We start from the raw sequence: 17,925 nt of genomic DNA, 5'->3' as shown, positions 1-17,925 counted from the left end.
GTATAACAACAAGAAAAACGAAAACAAACATGATGTTCAAAAGCGACTTAAGATAAAAATTATAACTCATATGTGAAGGAGTCATTTAGACAACGAAGCTGAGAAAAAATGTCTGTCTTGCAACAGCATAGACTATATGACCGCGCAAACATCCTCGAAAGACATTAGTTTATGCTGCCTTATTCTTCATTATAGTGATGGTAAGATGTTTCAGATTTTGCAAACATGGGTTGACTTGGACTTTGAGTCTGGGATGACAAACGTTGGCAAAAAAATTACATCATTTGTCAGTTGCATTAAATAAGTGGTTTATAGGTCCTATGCTGCTCTATAAAAAAAAATCCACGGTAAATAGAGAAAGCACTTCCAATAGCAATTAATTGGCAATTAACCCCAGAATTGAATGGTGCTTCATTCCTAAGCATAGGTTCCGTCGTTTAGAAAAATGGCTGCCCATCAAGCCCCATCTTCCTCCAGCTACAATTTAGGATAATGGCGACACAATATGAGCAGCTGTCTGATATAGACATTAAAATCAATAGCCTTCCTAATAAAGTTTCCATCATTTCTATTAAAAAAATCTGCAAGATGAATCTTTATATAAAATACGTCCAAGTTGTCTTCATTAGGCAAATCATAGCTATACCTAACAACTATATTCACTTATACTTTTCTAAGCTCAGCTTTGGGTGCTTGTTGAGGAGAGCGCATGATGATCTAGAAACCACTAAATACAGTGAGACTTCGGTCTCTTTATTCGCAAATCTAACACGGATTTGTCACTGACTATTGATATAGTTAAGGACAGTTGAATTTGATCAGAAACGAACCATATTTTCAGGACAAAGCTTCGGGTTAAACCCTCTTGCGGGGGTTTCCCAAATTAAACCATATGCGCTATTGCAAAAAAATGTTGATAATCAAAGAACGACTACGTTTCTGTATAATCAGTAAAGCACCTTTGCTGTTCCATCCATTCGGCTTATGACGCTAGCCACTTAAATCATGTTGCGAGCCCTTGGGTAGCAGCGCCTTGTGAGCTCTAACGAACAGCTTCAAAAGTACCTCTAACAGTTGGAAAGGAACCTGCGTCTGGCAAAGGAGATGAACTGTAAAAGCAGAAAACACCGACATACCGCATGGATGTATGCGCGTTACTGCCCACCTTTCACTAAACTGGCTTATATTATTATATCTCCTCCCACATGGAAACCCCAACAATTTGTTACGGACAAGCAAGGCAGACTGTTCGTTGTTTCAAGTTCACAAAAAAACTGTCATTATAGAGTAGTTGAATTTTACCTATTGACACCTTCTATACTCTACGGATGTTTTCTATTCTATCCCGGAACCCTAAATATGGCTGTCTACAGCTTATTCAACTTACCGAAGGATAGCTGATTTGCAGGAATCAAATACGGGGTCTTTGTTTCATCTGGCCGACCCTGTGTTGGCTGGATGAGCTAAGTAACAAAAAAGTGAAAACTAACATTGATCTACGTGTATACTTAAGGTTAGTTAACATCTATCTACAGAAAGTGGTAAATGTTATACGAAGCTTCGTAGTAGAACATACAAAACTCGTACGGAAATCTCATAACGTCTTGCGCAAAAATTGTAAACCTCGAAAGTATACTAATTATGAAAAAGTGAATAGAACTTAACTTATCCATAAAATTTATTCCGCTGTGACAGAGAGCGCACGGTTGTGCACGTGCCAGTTCATGCTTACTTTATAAATAGGCCGAGATATTTATGGTGGGCGTTTGGATAATGTATGCAGGTTGAAAAACCCTCTACAGAGTATGTGAGCCGACGAAATGGACCCTGGTTTTCTAAGTACTTCACGTGCATACAGCACCAGCGTAAAAACAACAATTCGACTTTTGTTCGCAGTGTTTCAGCCAGTATTCTACGCTCGTAAGTCAAGAAAGCCCATCGTGCAGACTTACATCGCTGATTTTAAAGCTTGCCTCTGTAGACCGGATACGATGTTCGTGAAAAATAGATTACTGTCAATTTCGCCATAGACATCCTGCCGGCGAGGACTCGTTTTCATCGAGCGTTGATGATGATACCAACAAAAATAATCACATGGGTTAGATCCATGTTGTACCATATATGGATGTAGCTGCAGATTCGTGAGAATACCTTCAAGGGATCTCCTTCAAGGTACTACGGTTTTCGTCCATACATCATCAAAAATCTTATATGGTTACAAACCAAGATATGTTAACAGGTTTTCTATATAGAAAACTATCTACCTTCTATATTTTCTATATAGAAACGGTTCTCTATATAGCAAAATAGGCACAGGAAACTTCCCTCATCTTGAATCAAAGTAGGAGAAACAGTAACATGCATAAATTATGTTTAATTGTGTTTAAAGTACCACTTTAAACTATATTTAATTAGAGTTAAACTTTCATAGTTTTTGATCCCAGATTGTCTATACCTTTTAGTTTAGTAGGGTTGAGTTTTCAAGAAGCGTACTTGAAAAAAACATTCGAACTCTAGCTCTACTGTATAATGGTTATAACAAATGGACAACAATATGCCGTTTTTAGTCTCATAAATAATATACATATGAATGGAAAATACAGAACGTTGGCAAGGTTTACTTACTGAATAAATTACCTTAATTCAATATTTTCCGATGCTACTAAACAAAATAGCGATTTGTCAGCACAGCCGTCTAATTCGTAAAACCTTCGCAATCCTAGTTCGCAAATCCTAGTTTCTACTTCAACCCGTATGAGGAAGAGATTCTTCAGAAAAAGTGGGAAACCCATGACGGAATGAGCTAATTTTGAGTCTTCCGGTGATACTTTGCTGTGATACGCTTCTTGCCTATATTGAACATATAAAAAGAAACTGTTATCTGTTGAAAGTCATGTTGCACGACGTCGAATTGCGGTTCACTCCACAAATTCCGTTGGAACGACTTTGTTAGCCGATAATATTACCTGAACTTGTTCACGCGTACAGGATCACAGTGACACGAAAGAGGTTTTACATTTTATATAGGAACAGCTTGTTTTTGCATTACCTTCGATGCTAAAGCATGCAAAATGCAATGCAAACAGAAAGCTTGTAGTTAAGTAAGCTGGCAACAGATAGATATGAGCTCAGTTTAACGATCAGCTCTGCAGAGAACAGTTGCTAAACAGATGGATGACATGCGCAAGGTTTAGTGCTGGTTCCATGTTTTAAAATTAAATTGAGCATCGGTGTCGTAACGTCATGAATAGATGATTCAACAGGAATAACAACAGCTTTCCATTGATATCTGATGAAGCAAACCACGAGATGTTCGCATTCAAGCTCGTTTCGCCTACTCGCAGCGAGCCACATCAGCAAAACAATCTGGGAAAATGGGAGAACTGACAATTGTGAACAGAAAGACGGCCGACCCCCTTCATGACTTATGCTCCGAAAACCTTTGGCCTCTGAAGTCTGCTTAAAACTCTCTTGCGGTATGTTTAAACGTAAGTATGAAAACTTCAGGGAGGAGACCACCCTTCCTGTTGATTCAGATAAATCGATTAAGCATACGCAATATGACTAACTCTATCATTGTTGTTGCTTAAAGAGTGGTATGTTCAGATCCTAGCCGTTCTTCAAAACAGTGCAGTATATCTGGAAACTATTCGTATATAGGTATAGAGATCATAGGTTTTGAGAGATGTTCTCGCTTCTGTAAAATATGAAAACTGCAATGGTCTGTAGCAAGACGTACTTCCACGCCTCCAAGCGCATGAGGTTGGCGAAATTGAACCGAAGGGGTATGAAATATAAAGAGCAAACGCATACGTAAAATATCACTATGGCTGTACACTAGAAAATACATTTCCGCTGTGCGGAACGTCACTGTTTTTATAAAGACTGTATTGACATTGTGTTATAAGCTAGAAATTATACGCTTCATTCTTTGCGATACTACGTCTGGCGCGATACAGTGTCTTACCCTCAAGGTCATGTCATTTAGCAGACTCTAAACAAAGATGAATCATCATAAATATGTGTATTATTAAGATATAGAATACTAAAGACGGGAAATTACCAGCATATGGACGACTATCTAAATGTAGTTTAACGATTCATAAAAACCAGGTCACACTTTTATTAAACAACAACAACTGTTAACCCATTGACAATCTGTGGTCGCGCCATTTGCTACCTGGTCTTTACGCTCGAGTTATGGCTCGCCCTGAAAACGTAATAACTTGTGATATGTCCATGATATCTGCATCTGCCGTTTTTCAGTATCACCGTGTTATTTGTTCACTCCCCGTTGGAGGAAAGAGGTTCATGCTTTTGTCGAACATGACATAACATTCAATGTTCACGATGAAATCCGTTAAGAGGTCATGCTGTAGCATTTTATTTATTCATTTGAATTTACTAATTCAGTGCGACGTGCAGATATAAGAGAGGCTGACAATGATGCTCCACCAGGAAGATTCATCTTCACAGCCTGAGTGTAATACATTTTCTATCGTTGCGCAAAAAAATTACCATAGCGTACATCTGGCGGAGTGCTACATAAAAGAACACAGACCGTATGAAATAAAGGTAAGCGGACAAAGACCCAAACACTTTTCGATTAATCGCAGTCGTAGGCGAAATAAGACGTAACGGTAATACAGTACGTGCAGATTAAACTATTCTTAGGTCGTTCGGCATCAAGTGTGAAAGGCATGCGTTTTATGTGTCAAGACGACACTATTTCTCGACGTTGTGTTTTTGTATTTAAAATGCACTTGTGGTCTCTGAAATCTAGGGCCATTTACGCGAATGTTGTCGCTCAGCCTTTCAACAGGCGAATTGTCACGAGGCATGAACATTCAAAAATGCGCGCGCTTTACGAACGTTAGCTTTATGTTCAAATACAGCGGTGGAAATAGCTCGTCATATAAATTTGTTATTGTCGACCGCGCTTACACTCTGCGCAGGACATCGGACACGGGATCGATTACTAGCTGGCGTTACCATACGTTATTGGTGTGACTATAACTTGCCTTAGCTACCATCTATATGAGCCGCACACAGCCATATGATTATATAAGACGGCGCACAAGAGAGCAATCGTGGCGGTCAGCTGAATATAACCGACGATAAAAGACATGATAAAAGTTAAGCCCCGGTCAGTAGTTTGGGCGCCAGGATGCGACTAACCCTTCCATTGTCTACATCGTTGTATTCATTCCCGATTTCGGAACTTGTCTAACTCGTTAGAATAACTTACCAATCATTTACCTTATATTCGATGAAGCTTCCACCATTAGAAGTAACATGATCTGTTGGTTCAAAAAATTTCGGGAGGGAAATTTTCAACTCGAAAATAAGTTTAATAGAAGACCTACCGCGAAGCGAGTGTTGAGAGGTATCGAAGAAGCCGATCTATCTCAAAGCGCATGCGTGTTGGCGCTCAGTTTCGGTCTATGTGAAAATGCTTTGCTTGTTCTTCTCAGGCAAATTAACCAAATAAAAATATCAGGAAAAATGCCTGCCCCTTGATGATTTGAATGAGGGTCAAAAACAGAGGCCTAGAAACGCTTATTTCTTTTTACTCTAGCGCTGACTTGTAGTTAAGATAGATCCTCTATAATGATCGTCAACGACGGGCGAATAGCATTTAACCGGAAGGACAGTAATGCGTATGTTGTCCATTAGAGTTCCATGACTCCTGATTTTCTGACTACAGCTGAAGTGTACTACTAACTTGGGAGAAGTTTCATTAAGGACCCAAGTTTAATGGACAGAGACACTCGACCAGTGGCACCCGACAACTTCACCTCGCAGGCATCGCGATGGCGAAAATAAAAAAGTTTCTTTCTCATCCGTCATACGCGCTAGACATTGCTCACATTGATTATTACTTTTCCAAAATATTGATATCTTCGTAATAGGAAAAGTGCTCAAGCCTCGACATGAGGTAGAATCTACTTTCCGATACTTCATAGACTCGCGAAGCCTATACCTCTACAGCGACCAAATAAATTTAGGTTAGGTTAGGTAACAATGATGCATTTATCTATCGGAAATAAAATAACTCTACTTACGCAAAAAAGTTTGAAAAATTAAGGATAACCATGTCACGTTTACTGTGATCATGGGAACGTATTAAAAAATTATGCACGGAACTCCACTGGGGCCTGCAAGCGAGCATAGTGTCCAATCGCTATGAACCCTTTTGGAAGTAACCGCTCATACGATTTTTTTGGAAAGGGCCTTGATAACGGTAGTTTCGCAGCTAGAGATGGGTTGCTTTAGGGCTAATTCTCTACTTCTAAGATCAATGCAGTTAAGGCAAATGAAAAGCTTATAATTATCCATGATTCAACGGGTTGACCGCACTGTTTGTACCATGTTCCCTAAGGTTCTCTCCTAGGCTTCGCATGCCTTTTTTCAAGCCTCAATGTATATACTCAACTGTCTGGAAGCGCAGCAGCCGATATATGGCTATAAAGGATTCTTTGTGTGGAAGGTGAGAAATACGAGTTGGCCTCGCTATAAATGTGTATCGTGCAGCAACATTAGATTAAATACAAGAACATTTTTCCGGGAAAAGCCTGACGGCGTTCTGTTAACTAGAAATGTGTGATTTTGCATTATCTGTTTCAAAAACGATATTATACTATAAACAATTTCTTAGTCTTAGAATTTCTCTAGTTTTAGTAGAAAAAAAAAGCATCATTACTACTTTGTTGAAATAGTAGACCGATAGTTGCATTTTTATTTATTGAATTAACTGAATGTCGGCCACTCTGCCGATTAGCGATGTATATCAAAGACGCGCAATCCGTTTATGTATTTTTGTTATGAACTATAGATCAACGAACGCGCTCCTACAATTTTTCCTACAATTTTCACATCTATTCTTCCGATTCAAACACTTACCAAAGTGCTGTCTTGACCTTAACAACCTCACCGATAGGACCAAACGCCTATTCCTACTCGTCAAGTGATTCTTTCGTTCTGGGTCGTTATGATTTGATATCAGTTAGCAACGTGTGTCAGCCGCATCGCGTGAGTGGCCATGGCACGTGACAATGAGAGGCAATAGGCTGGAACTACGAGCACGAAGCTGATCGTGCCTATGCTACATGACAACACAAGACGATGTTTACGTCTATCTGTTCCGACTGGCGACCTGCTTGGATCGTACGCAACGTTCTACCGTTTTTAACCGTCACATGCACGGAATGGCACGTTATCGCAGGGAAGGTGTCGACTGCAGTTAACGAATGAAACTGGAGTTTGTTATTGTTGCGGTACTTGCTCGATGAGAACGCCTTGTAGACGATTCGATCAAACGTTGACAAGCACTGAGAATTATTTATACAGATAGATAGATAGATAGGGCTATCACTAGGCGCATTTATTGATAGCTTTCTACACGCGTGTTCCATCAACTAATTACTACTACGTTTATTAGCATGTTTCGATACGTAACGAAAAATTTATATCTATGTAAGCATTCTACGGCTATGCCAAATTTCATAACACAGACACATAGCCATTAGGAAATAAACTGTTTGAAACATAAGTGAGATTCGAGCGAAACGATTTAAATTAACGTAATGTGAAAAAATTAACAATTTTACATAATCTGCTTTAGAGGTGAAGCGTTTTCGTGTCTTAAACTTGACACAAAACCGTAGTTTTGCGGTAGCTTTATTCTAGGCTTCGTAGATGAGGTAAGTTTAGGTAGCTAAGCAGAATCCAGCGCGTAGGAAGTGGGATGTTTTGCGAGGTGCAATGCTGCGGCAACTTAAGTTAGTTACATGCATTGAAGTGCAATGCTTGAAAGGCAGTCTGAACAACCATTGGTTACATCTCACTGAAAGCGTAACTCAAGGTGTAGGCTTATTTGTAATTCGTCCCTAGAGTCGATTCAACCTCATGCCTGGGTCATCTCCTGATGATTTTATTGTGTTGGGCAGCACTTTTATTCAGCGAATCTCAGCCCACACTTGCGTCTTACATAGTTGCAGTTTCTAGTCTTTGACAGCCATTCTCGTTGCTTTTAATTAGAGTATCGGAAAGGTAGAGCTGACCCTTTTTTGGTTTGTTTAAATTTATTGCTCATACTGTTAGGAAGGAACAGTTGACAAACAGATGATTTTTGAATCATTCCCCCCCCCCCCCACACACACACACACGCGTTTAAATATAATCACCTGTTTGCCAAGACGTAATCGTCGAAGCATCCTTGTCCTGTTAGGCGTAGCTGGCGTCCAGCGGTGGGATAAGTGTGGAGACCTTTCGAGCCCTTGCGAAAGAAGGGATTTGCTTCGAATGCTGCATTTGCTAATGGAGGAGCACATTTCGATGATTCTGAAGTGGTGCAAAAATGCCGTAGATTTCTTCGAAATAATCAAAGATTTACTTTTTATAGGTAACAGTATTCTCATTTAATAGGTCATGTTAGCCACTAAAATAAAGCGCATCGTAAAAAAATACGGTCTACAAGTAGATCGCACTGAAAAGTTGTGTAGGCATCTGAAGTGTTTAGAGCCTGCTGATTTCGCGAAGCTCAACGATAGCTTCTTCTGTCTGCCTGACAAAACCGATGGAGGCTTTGCAATGATTGAGTTCTTCTGATTTCTTCATTTCAGATAATCCTCATGTATCTATACCCACTCGTTTCCCTGAGGCGTTTCTTGCTCCTTTGAGTCTCAAAAGAGCAACGTAGCCCATGTAAACGACACAAGAGGCCTGTTAAAACAAGTTGCCTCATCCCTACAAGGCCACTTTCTCAGGTCTATGTGGTAGATTAGGCTTTTTATAGACCTATCAAATAGACATTTTCTTCGTTTTAGAAATACAAACTTTTCGAGCGCACTGCGGATTTTTCCACGGATACCAAGTAGATATAGAATGGGATATATCGTAGGATTTTCTCGAAAGTCACAAGCAAATACGGCAGTTTAGCCTTGCGCTGGGGGCCTCCTACTTGTATTGTATAACAGAGCTGTAAAGTGGCGTCTACTGGAATTTAAGCTCAGTGACGTATATACATAAATACCCTAATGGTTGATAGCCGAAAATAGCATAACAGCCTTAGAAAACACAAAAGGGTCAACGCGACAGCTTCAGGGCCTTAGATACATTTATACTTTATCTTCTCGGTGTGATTTCTCTTTTACGTATGTAATTCACATATAGGAGGGCCATTGAGACCTTCTCCAGTTTAGCTGAACTTACCATGAACTTGTCGAGTCAGCTAACTTCGAACACACTACGTTTGAAGAGCACAACAGGTTGCACCGCTTCCTTAAAGGCCACGGCCCACTCAAATATCAAGCGGCACGTTGCTACTGATACTTGCAAAATAGTGCTTCCCCATATCTATCTGAGCGGACTGTGCTCTTTCTGGTTCCACAACCATTCGAGAGTATTCCACTCAAAGCAACGTGAATGAGAAATGAAAATTTGAAGTATTTCTATGTGTCCTAAAACAACCCGCTTCGTTTACGCAAGACCTCTGCTACCGTTATAACTATTCTGGTTGTTGTATATATCGCATGGGTGAGCACGCAAGGGTTTTTTTGCCTTGATGGTGAACCCTTTGTCATACGCCATGTAAACGACTTGGCAGGCAATGTCAATAGTATTCAAGTTTTGCGCCCAACTCGAACGAAATTCAGCCTATCGCGTGACACATATAAACATAAGCAGAGGCCAGGCTATTTCTTGTGTAACAGGAAATTGACGGTGACACATGCTTTCGCCAAAAATGCGATGACTTGGGTTTCACGTCTTTCTCTACCGGGGCGGTGATCAACTTTTGTGTTTGCGTCCAGTATGTCGACGAGTGGAGGACCAAAACTCAAGTAGCGTTGACGAACTTTTAAAACCCACCACCGCTTTCTGCAATCTTCTATAAGTCCCTCTGCGGTTCGCACAAGTAAACGCGACAAGACCACGTGAGCTAGCTCGAGTCAGAACGATTTCATCCAAGCGAAGTCTTCATCCAGTAGTTCTTAGGATTCACAGCACGTTTAGCTGTGATCAGCTGAATAGAGTTATATGCCCTGACAGTATATCCTCCAGTATTTGATGGATAGGTCATGAGTTAGTCCTTGTAAAGCAGTCTCAGAGGGAAGAAAATGCAATGCTTTTCAGATATCAACATTGTTGAATTGTCGGGTGTCGTTAGACAAGAAGATGGCTATGGAGGTCCTGTGTACCGTGACTTTCACCTGGATATTTTGAATAAGTGTCTCAAGTTTTGCGTCCGCTATTGTCTGGCCATCCTGCCAGAAAACAACGTCACTATTTCAATATTTTCTACGCGTCTATATGTTAAGAGCAGAAAAATTCGACAGAAGCGCGCGAGTCCCATTAGTACAGACCAAGTGTAGTATGTACTATATATCAACTAAATGCGATTAAGCTACCCTCCGGAGTTTAGCAGTCCGACATGCAAACATGTAGTACGTATGTCTATATATAATCATGTGGTACGTGAAAGGTCCCAAAGCTTAATATTACACACAGATTACCGTTGTCGAAACGAACACATTGCGTAATCTAAGAGACTGTAGTATATGAGGCCATATAACGTTCGCGTACATAAGGTAGTGACGAATTAACTTTCCTACGCAGGACTGACGTATACAAAGACCCGTCTCTACTGTGACTGCAGTACGTAAATTTTTTTTATTGTCACAGTCACCTCTCGAACGTGTTCCCTTGCACGGCAACACAGGGCCATCGAGTATTATTATGAGCCGACAGCGCATGCAGCATACGACGCCCATTGCTCATAGGTGGTTTTTAACAAACATCAGAAGTTTGTTAAGTTCAAATCATGCTGTGAGATATATCCTTATGAGCTTTCACTATTCAGAGTAATCTTTAGAACGATCGTTTCTATATCGATTATAGTCGATGTAGACGTTCTATCTTCGATGAGTTCGGTCAATAAGGCACCCTATCGAATCCACTATTTGGTTACGGTACGACCGTGCGCAATGAATTCACTTACAGTTTACCAACTCGGTGAAATTGCCCAAACGAGTCGATGCACATAGCTTATTCGCCATGTATCTCTCTGGATCCTACTATATGTAGAAAGATTTGACTGGTCTTCACCATACCCGGGACGATGGTTTCCCGTCACATTTTGTGGTCCAGGTCCAAAACCTGAGGTAGGCCCATGTTGTCTCGTGCGATATACCGAAGCGATCTCTTACGCCAGCATCGAACGTAAAATTATCAACGATACCACTGTTGTTGTTGATAATGTTATAGTATACCATAAACCATCTCCACTAGTTCTGTGTTTAAGTTGGCCAGCTATAAAGAGACGCTTCTATAAAGCGCTATCGTTACTGTCGATTTAGTAAGTATTCGGTGAATATGCAATTATAAGTTCAGAAGTAAGTAAATTATGGCACAGTTGACAGGCATAACATCATCGGAAAGTTATGCAGTACATAGTGCCAGTGTGATACAAAGACGAATCGTATTCCATAGACCTAAATGTAACGTGCAATAATGTGATTTTGTTTTTATATAATCTCATAGGTATGGGCATAATTCGAACGAGGGGCAAAAATTGTTTGTGTTCTTCCTTAGCTTTTGTATGGCATGGATGCACAAAATACTCAAAAGGTCACTAAATCCTGTGAGAGAGAAAGCCTCAACCTCTGATTTAAGGTAATTTTTTATCATTTCAATTGACATTTAACATATATACAATGCTAGATACCAAGTTATTATGTGTGTATAAATAGACGTATAGGTATGCTTATTAATACAATGCATAATCCTAGAATCCTTACAATACAGAAATCCAGGAACGTTGCAAATCACTGCCTTCCGGCTAGCTAGGGGTAGCATTACACCTTCTACATACATGCATTCCAAACCTTAAAAGCAGAACGGTGCAACGCGACATTTAATACAATAACCGCGTTTATGTTAATGTACGTGGAGAGATGCGGTCCTCGGCTTGCAATCTATATCAGTCCAACATTTTCAACGACCTCAGCCCCTCCACCAAGACGAGGTTCGTAGTCTAGTCTTCCTAAACCGCTTTTTCCTTTTACAGTCCTCAAGAGTATTCATCGACATTTTCATCGTCGTCTTCCTCCGTCGTGCAATAAAATCTCAGCTCGAACGTGACTCCAGCGTCGAGCTCCATACGTCCACCAGGCTGCTGTCCCACTACCGAGTCTACCTTGATCCGTAGCACAAGCAGTAGCAGTAGCGGGTAGTTTATTAGTCGTATGTACCGGACGCGCGGAGTGGATTTTTAGACCACATACCCGAGTAGGCGCTTCTACTCGACCGCCGTCGTCCTGGATCGTCGGCAGGGCCGGCAATAGCAATGGTTTCAACGGCGCCAGCAGGATCGGCTCAACAGGATCAACAACAACAACAACAATAATAATAATAAGCGCAGCAGCACAGCAGAAACGCGCACGCCTGGTTTCACTCGATCTGCGCACGTCGACTGGAATGAAATGATGACTCTCGTGATATCCTTGCCTCCTCCCCCACCTCTATCCCTCGCTGAACCTGTTTTACTTCATGTACTCGAGCCCTTACAGTCGCGCTTGTTCCATTTCCTAGAGACGGAAGTGTTAGACGTCATAGTATCATAGCGAACGTGTGGATACGAGGTCAACGTATTCAGCCGACGTCTACATCTAATAGCTAGCCTCGTAATCCGGCAGGTAGCGAGACGTTTGCGGAACTGCTTAATCACCATCGTTGCTCTGATGGACGGTATGAACCAACTAGCTTATACGATTTCCATTTAATGTGGCTGACGCTCCCGCTAACACTGGCGCACTCAATGCCGCTGCCTGTCTCCGCCGGTTCTACAAGCACCACAATACGCGACGACGGTACGAGTAGCTGAGATACGATGTATAATAGAGTTGAGTGCACTGCATATAGGTTCCTTTTGAATGTGGGTGCTTGCGTCTGCTGCTTAGCAACATGGTCAATCGGTGCTTGCTTATTCATCTGCCTGTCTTGTGGTGCCAGGGGGCTAAAGTAGCAGTAATTTTCGTTCATCTATTATTGCTATTTATGTTTATGATTACAGCGTTGATCCAGCTGTTGTTGCCATTATTGTTTCTTTTACTCCTATTCCCCTTACGTTTGTAAGGCTCAAACTTAGAAGTGAAGCTAGTAAAAGTGGATCTGTGGGCCCGGAACGAATGGCAGGCAGCACAACGGGAGTGTCAACATAGACATAGATCGGCGTTCTTTGTTAAAGCTTTATACGTTTGCGCCGACTGATGGTTTGGGACGTTCCGAGATTTCCCCACAGACCAATACACACACAAGGACAGACGCGCCCGTCTTTAGAAAATCCGCTCAGATTGTATATGCTCGAATGGAATATTGGTAATCAGTAAGTTCAAAACTACACTCGCAACTTCATATAGAATATCTTACGATCTGTTATAGGATATCCACTCAACATTTGTTCGTCTAGCTGTTTCCTTGTCATTAGAACGTTGCGTATGTCTGCCTATTCTACCATTGGTGGACCCCATTACACAAATTTGACTTAGCCCAAGTTATGTGCTATAGCCTAGCTTATGATTACTGCCGACTTAATGCTTTAACCCACTGATAAATCAGTACTTGTAAAACAATGTCTATGAAAGGGAACTTAGTCACACCATACGAATTAAATCATACCATACGATGGAGAGGTAGCAGCAATACGTTCTAGTCTGTTTGCGCTTAACCGTTGCTAGGTTAGGTGGAAACATGCAGGCAAAGATACCAGCCCTGCCTAAAAGCAGAAATTTTCACTTGACACTGCAGATTGGATCCGAAAAGCACGATTAACTGCACCGTGCGTTCGAAACCATGTGCCTCATTCGCCTCCCTTCGCTGTTTTTGCGATGGCTAACATCTCGCCAACAAAACCCTTTGAATTTTCCTTTAGGAAGACTTCGTAAAGAAATTGAGATATATTTTCTTTCTAGTTAAATTACTCTCATGTGACCACGTTGAACATCGAGCTCTCTTTGTATCGCTCTTTGTCGGGTTCCCTCTCCTCCCACGCGTTTTTTTACGTGTGTTTTTACAATAGGGTACATATCTTTCGAAGGTAGCGAGCATGAAAGAACAGTTTGATTTCATTACTTCTAGAAGTGATCGTGGTTGGCCTAATTCGTTAAGGTATCGTCGCTGCTTCCGGCAAGCCAATAGTCGTTATTCATTCAGAATAGTGCTCACTAATAATAACATTACTGAACTGAGTCTCTATGTCGTTCTCCTTTTATGCGGAGGAACTCAAGATATGCTGTACCTTGAATAAATAGCTAAATTTTTACCTTGAAATCAAACTCATATCATAGGCGATCAATTAGTCCCGGCCCGCTGGACATCAAATGGCCGTTTAACTGAAGCCACGAAATTGTTGTTTATTAGAAGGGGCATGTATTTGTTTTGTTAGACCTCTACTCAAACTCTATACGGCTCCCCTATCGACAATACAATGTGAGGTCTGCATTTTTATAAGCTTAGACTTCCCGTACTCTAATCATTGTAGCAGAAGTCAGACCACACTAGATATGGACGTAAGCGTAAGATCTACTATATTGTACACGGATAATGCGTTTACTCCTCGAAGATGTGTAGCAAGCCAGATATGCCACACGAAATAAAAAGAAATAAAAGCACTAAGCGAAACATTTCTGCGACGTCCCTCATGCGTCCTCGCTTATTTTCCAGATCATCATTCCGTGTCCTTACCATTATCGAGTCTGTAAACGAGCAAAGTAGAGAAAAATCCAACTAACTGCCCAGTGCCAACGGAAATACGTTCCAATATCCTAGAAAGAAAGGCATACTGCCTCATCTGGGCTTACACAGTTCTTTTATTTTTAAGCATCCCTCTGTGTAGTTTTCGCCTCTAGCTAATCATGGCTACAAACAAACTTTGCAACCATATCCACAGCGGGCACAATCAGCGCAAGTATAAGGAAGTGTGCGACAGAGATGCAATAACGTATGTGGCGCCGCGGATAAGCAACCTTGAACCAAGTGCTATCTTAAAAGCGGAATTTTTGACGCGAACCCATATGTCGTTTCTATTCGGCCACAGTACAACCCACCGCCTTCTAGCCGCGTTGCAGCCGTTAGCCGTGAGCTGCGTTTAGCGACTCCAACCATATATGAGTACTCAGTTTGGCCGAAACTACACAGCGGCCACGGCCCTCTCACTATCGTTAGCTTTAAAACGTCCATCCGTACACTCTCCTCTATAGTCCTGTTAGAGAACTCGCCGAAAGCTGCTGCTGCTGCTGCTATCGATACGTTCGTTTCTTGTACCCTACCTGTTTGACGACCTTGTACTCTCTGGTTTGTCTTGGGTAGCACAGTTGGCGGACCTCAGGTGAACATGCAGCACGCTTTCGGCTTGCCTTCGCCGTACACCCACCTGGTGTTTCAAGCAGAGTTTATTTTCGTTCCCCTAACCTTCCACCATAGGACCACGCGTAGAAACCAGACATTCGTAGCAGCTCGTAGGGTCCCAATTCGACTTGATCCCCGCCCTCCTTCTCCGTGACGACAACATAGCAGTAGCAGTAATAGCTGCTAGTGATGATGGTGGTAGCAGCAGAGGCAATAGCAGTAGCGGCTGCCTTCGTCCTTTCACCCCCGACGGCGCTGCGCGAGTGTGAGGGGGCCGCGCGGGCTGAACGGATCTGTCGACCTTCGTCGTCCGCTATCAGCCGGTAGCCTAGTGGGGTTCGGTGGTAATAGCGACAATGGCGATGGACGTGGCAGCAGAGGGCGCAGCAGAATAGGCAGCCGTCGTTGTCCTTGTAAGGAAGGGGGAAACCCTCCGAGAGAAGGTAATGTTCTGGTGCGTATCTGACGTCTTTACGTCCCTTTCCTATTTGCTCCCCCTCTCCCGCATTATCTTCACCGTCCCGAACTGCACCGCCGCATTGGAGACCGGAGGCCCACGCATCAGCACCAGCGCTATCCATATCCACTGCTACCAGCAACATTGCTATTCGCCGTCTTCCCTATTGGCCTAGCTTAAGAAATAGAAGAAATAAAATAGAAAGAAAAGAAAGACGCAAACGGACAAGAAGCACTAGGCCACGCCGAAGACATTACGCGGTAACGACAAGTTCAGATGCATAGGCGTTGGCGGCGTTGATCAGAACTTGTCGGGGTAGAAAACAACGGGTGATAAAGTTTGACTCGAATTTATTTCGAGTGTTTATAAGAACTTGCTCGCGGTGGTTAGAGACGAGAACGGTATCGGTTGCGAATCCAGTTTAACTTTGCCGTACTATCAGCAATTAGAGGGCGACTTGTCGACGGACAAAAACAATCATTTAACCTAGCACAGAGTGGACCTTTCAACGAGGAAGAAACACCCTAAACAAACTGTTCTAATAATCGAATCATCTTGGTCATCATAGCGGACCTCAGTGATTTCTAATACATATACACAGATACACATATCGTGAACGAGTCTGTAGCAGGAAAATAGTGAAAATCCAAAACAACTCGTTCTTCATCAGGTTCGGTTGAACTAGGTGACTGTACGAAACACTTTATCAAGCACCTGTGGTCATTGGCTACAACTCATCAGTGCTTCAACCACCACAACAACAACAAAGAGAAGGCCAGCAGACAAGGTAAGTCGAGCCTTTAAATTGGATGCAGCGTGTATGTGCCATAGTAGACAATGAACAAGTACATTATGAGTCGCTCTTGTAATTGAGAAGTAGCCAAAATAAGCGACGGATACTGCTTAGAAGCTGTATAATCGGAGCAAAAATCGATCACAGGTGGTGGTATCTTCCTTGGGAGTCATAAGCAAAGAAAACATAACATAGGTAAGTTCTGGTCTCATCAGATATGGGTCCTTTGAAGATTTGACACGAAGGCGTGAGAATCATTCAAATCCAGTCTCGACGTCAATAGTGATAGTTTCAACGACAGCTTAAATCGGTGTGAAAAGTTTTTCAAGACGACATAAAGATGGCGGTGAGAAGACCCAGTCAAGTCGAAGATTACGCTGATATTAGTTGAACATTAATATCTAAATTGAAGCCAACTCGGAGCCAAATCCGATGGGCAAAAGTTCCTCTATCCTGTCGTTATTGTTGTTTCGCTTAGAGAAACCTCGGACGTCACGATGCCTACTCATAACACAAACGAACTTTTGCCCACAAGGTGCACATCAGCCGAGCAAGTACAACTCGAATCCTAAATAATTCGGGCTCAAAGTTTTCCTCCGAGTTAAATTAAATTGGTGTTTACCTCCAAATTGACATGCTGTCACAGTAAATTGATTTCGTGTTTATCTCGATCCTGTCTTCAGTGAACGACAAATACAGCTGTTTCATTCGTGGATTAGCTAGTTTCTCTAACCGTTTGTGATTCCGGATTTTCATTTTGTTGCCGACAGATGGCGACCAATGCCTTTAATTAAACCATGTTTAAACTGACCGGAAAAACAATGATTGGGTAACATTTTTATAGACCATAAACTTTATTGCATAAGTTAACAAGACATATGTCTACAATCGTAACGTAAAGGGCTCGTGTGTTTCTTCCTTTGTACGTTATATCAGCCTGTTAAAATTATCAGCATGCGTTAATTATTATAGCAAACAAATAACTAGACAAACCAGACCATTATGCAATTAAAGGAAAAAAGAATTGATCGTAGCTGTATGATGTCATTGATACCCATCAAGGCAAACTTAGCCAGGCCGATTTGGGACGCTGTTTGATTTGAAACGATCAGCTAGGCCGATAGGCGCAGACATTATTTGTCTCGATTCGAGCGTATGTGAGGCGTCAGAGGTAATTTATTTATTACGTACTTATTCTATTTACCGTATACTATATATATATATATATATATATATATATATATATATATATATATATATAAAATCGAAT

At 41.7% G+C, this 17,925-nt stretch overlaps 1 protein-coding gene and 1 long non-coding RNA gene across 4 annotated transcripts in view; one reads left to right on the top strand and one right to left on the bottom strand.

The window, feature by feature from the left end:
• Positions 1-7,086, bottom strand: part of LOC111264220 (uncharacterized) — an 8,235-nt gene extending 1,149 nt beyond the window's left edge. Inside the window, exons 1-3 of one of the 2 annotated variants that reach the window (XR_002682758.2) lie at positions 6,904-7,086; positions 1,388-1,463; positions 960-1,109 (exon numbers count right to left, since the gene is read on the bottom strand). This is a non-coding gene — a long non-coding RNA (uncharacterized LOC111264220). The remainder of the gene's footprint in view (positions 1-959; positions 1,110-1,387; positions 1,464-6,903) is intronic. The other variant, XR_002682759.2, reaches the window with a different exon arrangement.
• An 8,648-nt stretch (positions 7,087-15,734) lies between these two features.
• The window catches only part of LOC111264183 (IDLSRF-like peptide), a 58,900-nt gene continuing 56,709 nt past the window's right edge, over positions 15,735-17,925 (top strand). The window contains exon 1 of one of the 2 annotated variants that reach the window (XM_022839881.2): positions 15,735-16,649. The gene's annotated coding sequence lies outside the window, so the exon portion shown is untranslated. The remainder of the gene's footprint in view (positions 16,650-17,925) is intronic. The other variant, XM_022839863.2, reaches the window with a different exon arrangement.

This window comes from Varroa jacobsoni, unplaced genomic scaffold, assembly GCF_002532875.2.
Source record: "Varroa jacobsoni isolate VJ856 unplaced genomic scaffold, vjacob_1.0 scaffold_91, whole genome shotgun sequence".
In the NCBI taxonomy this organism is placed as follows: domain Eukaryota; kingdom Metazoa; phylum Arthropoda; class Arachnida; order Mesostigmata; family Varroidae; genus Varroa; species Varroa jacobsoni.
The sequence above is the reverse complement of the archived record's forward strand: the minus strand, read 5'-3'. Positions and strand labels throughout refer to the sequence as shown.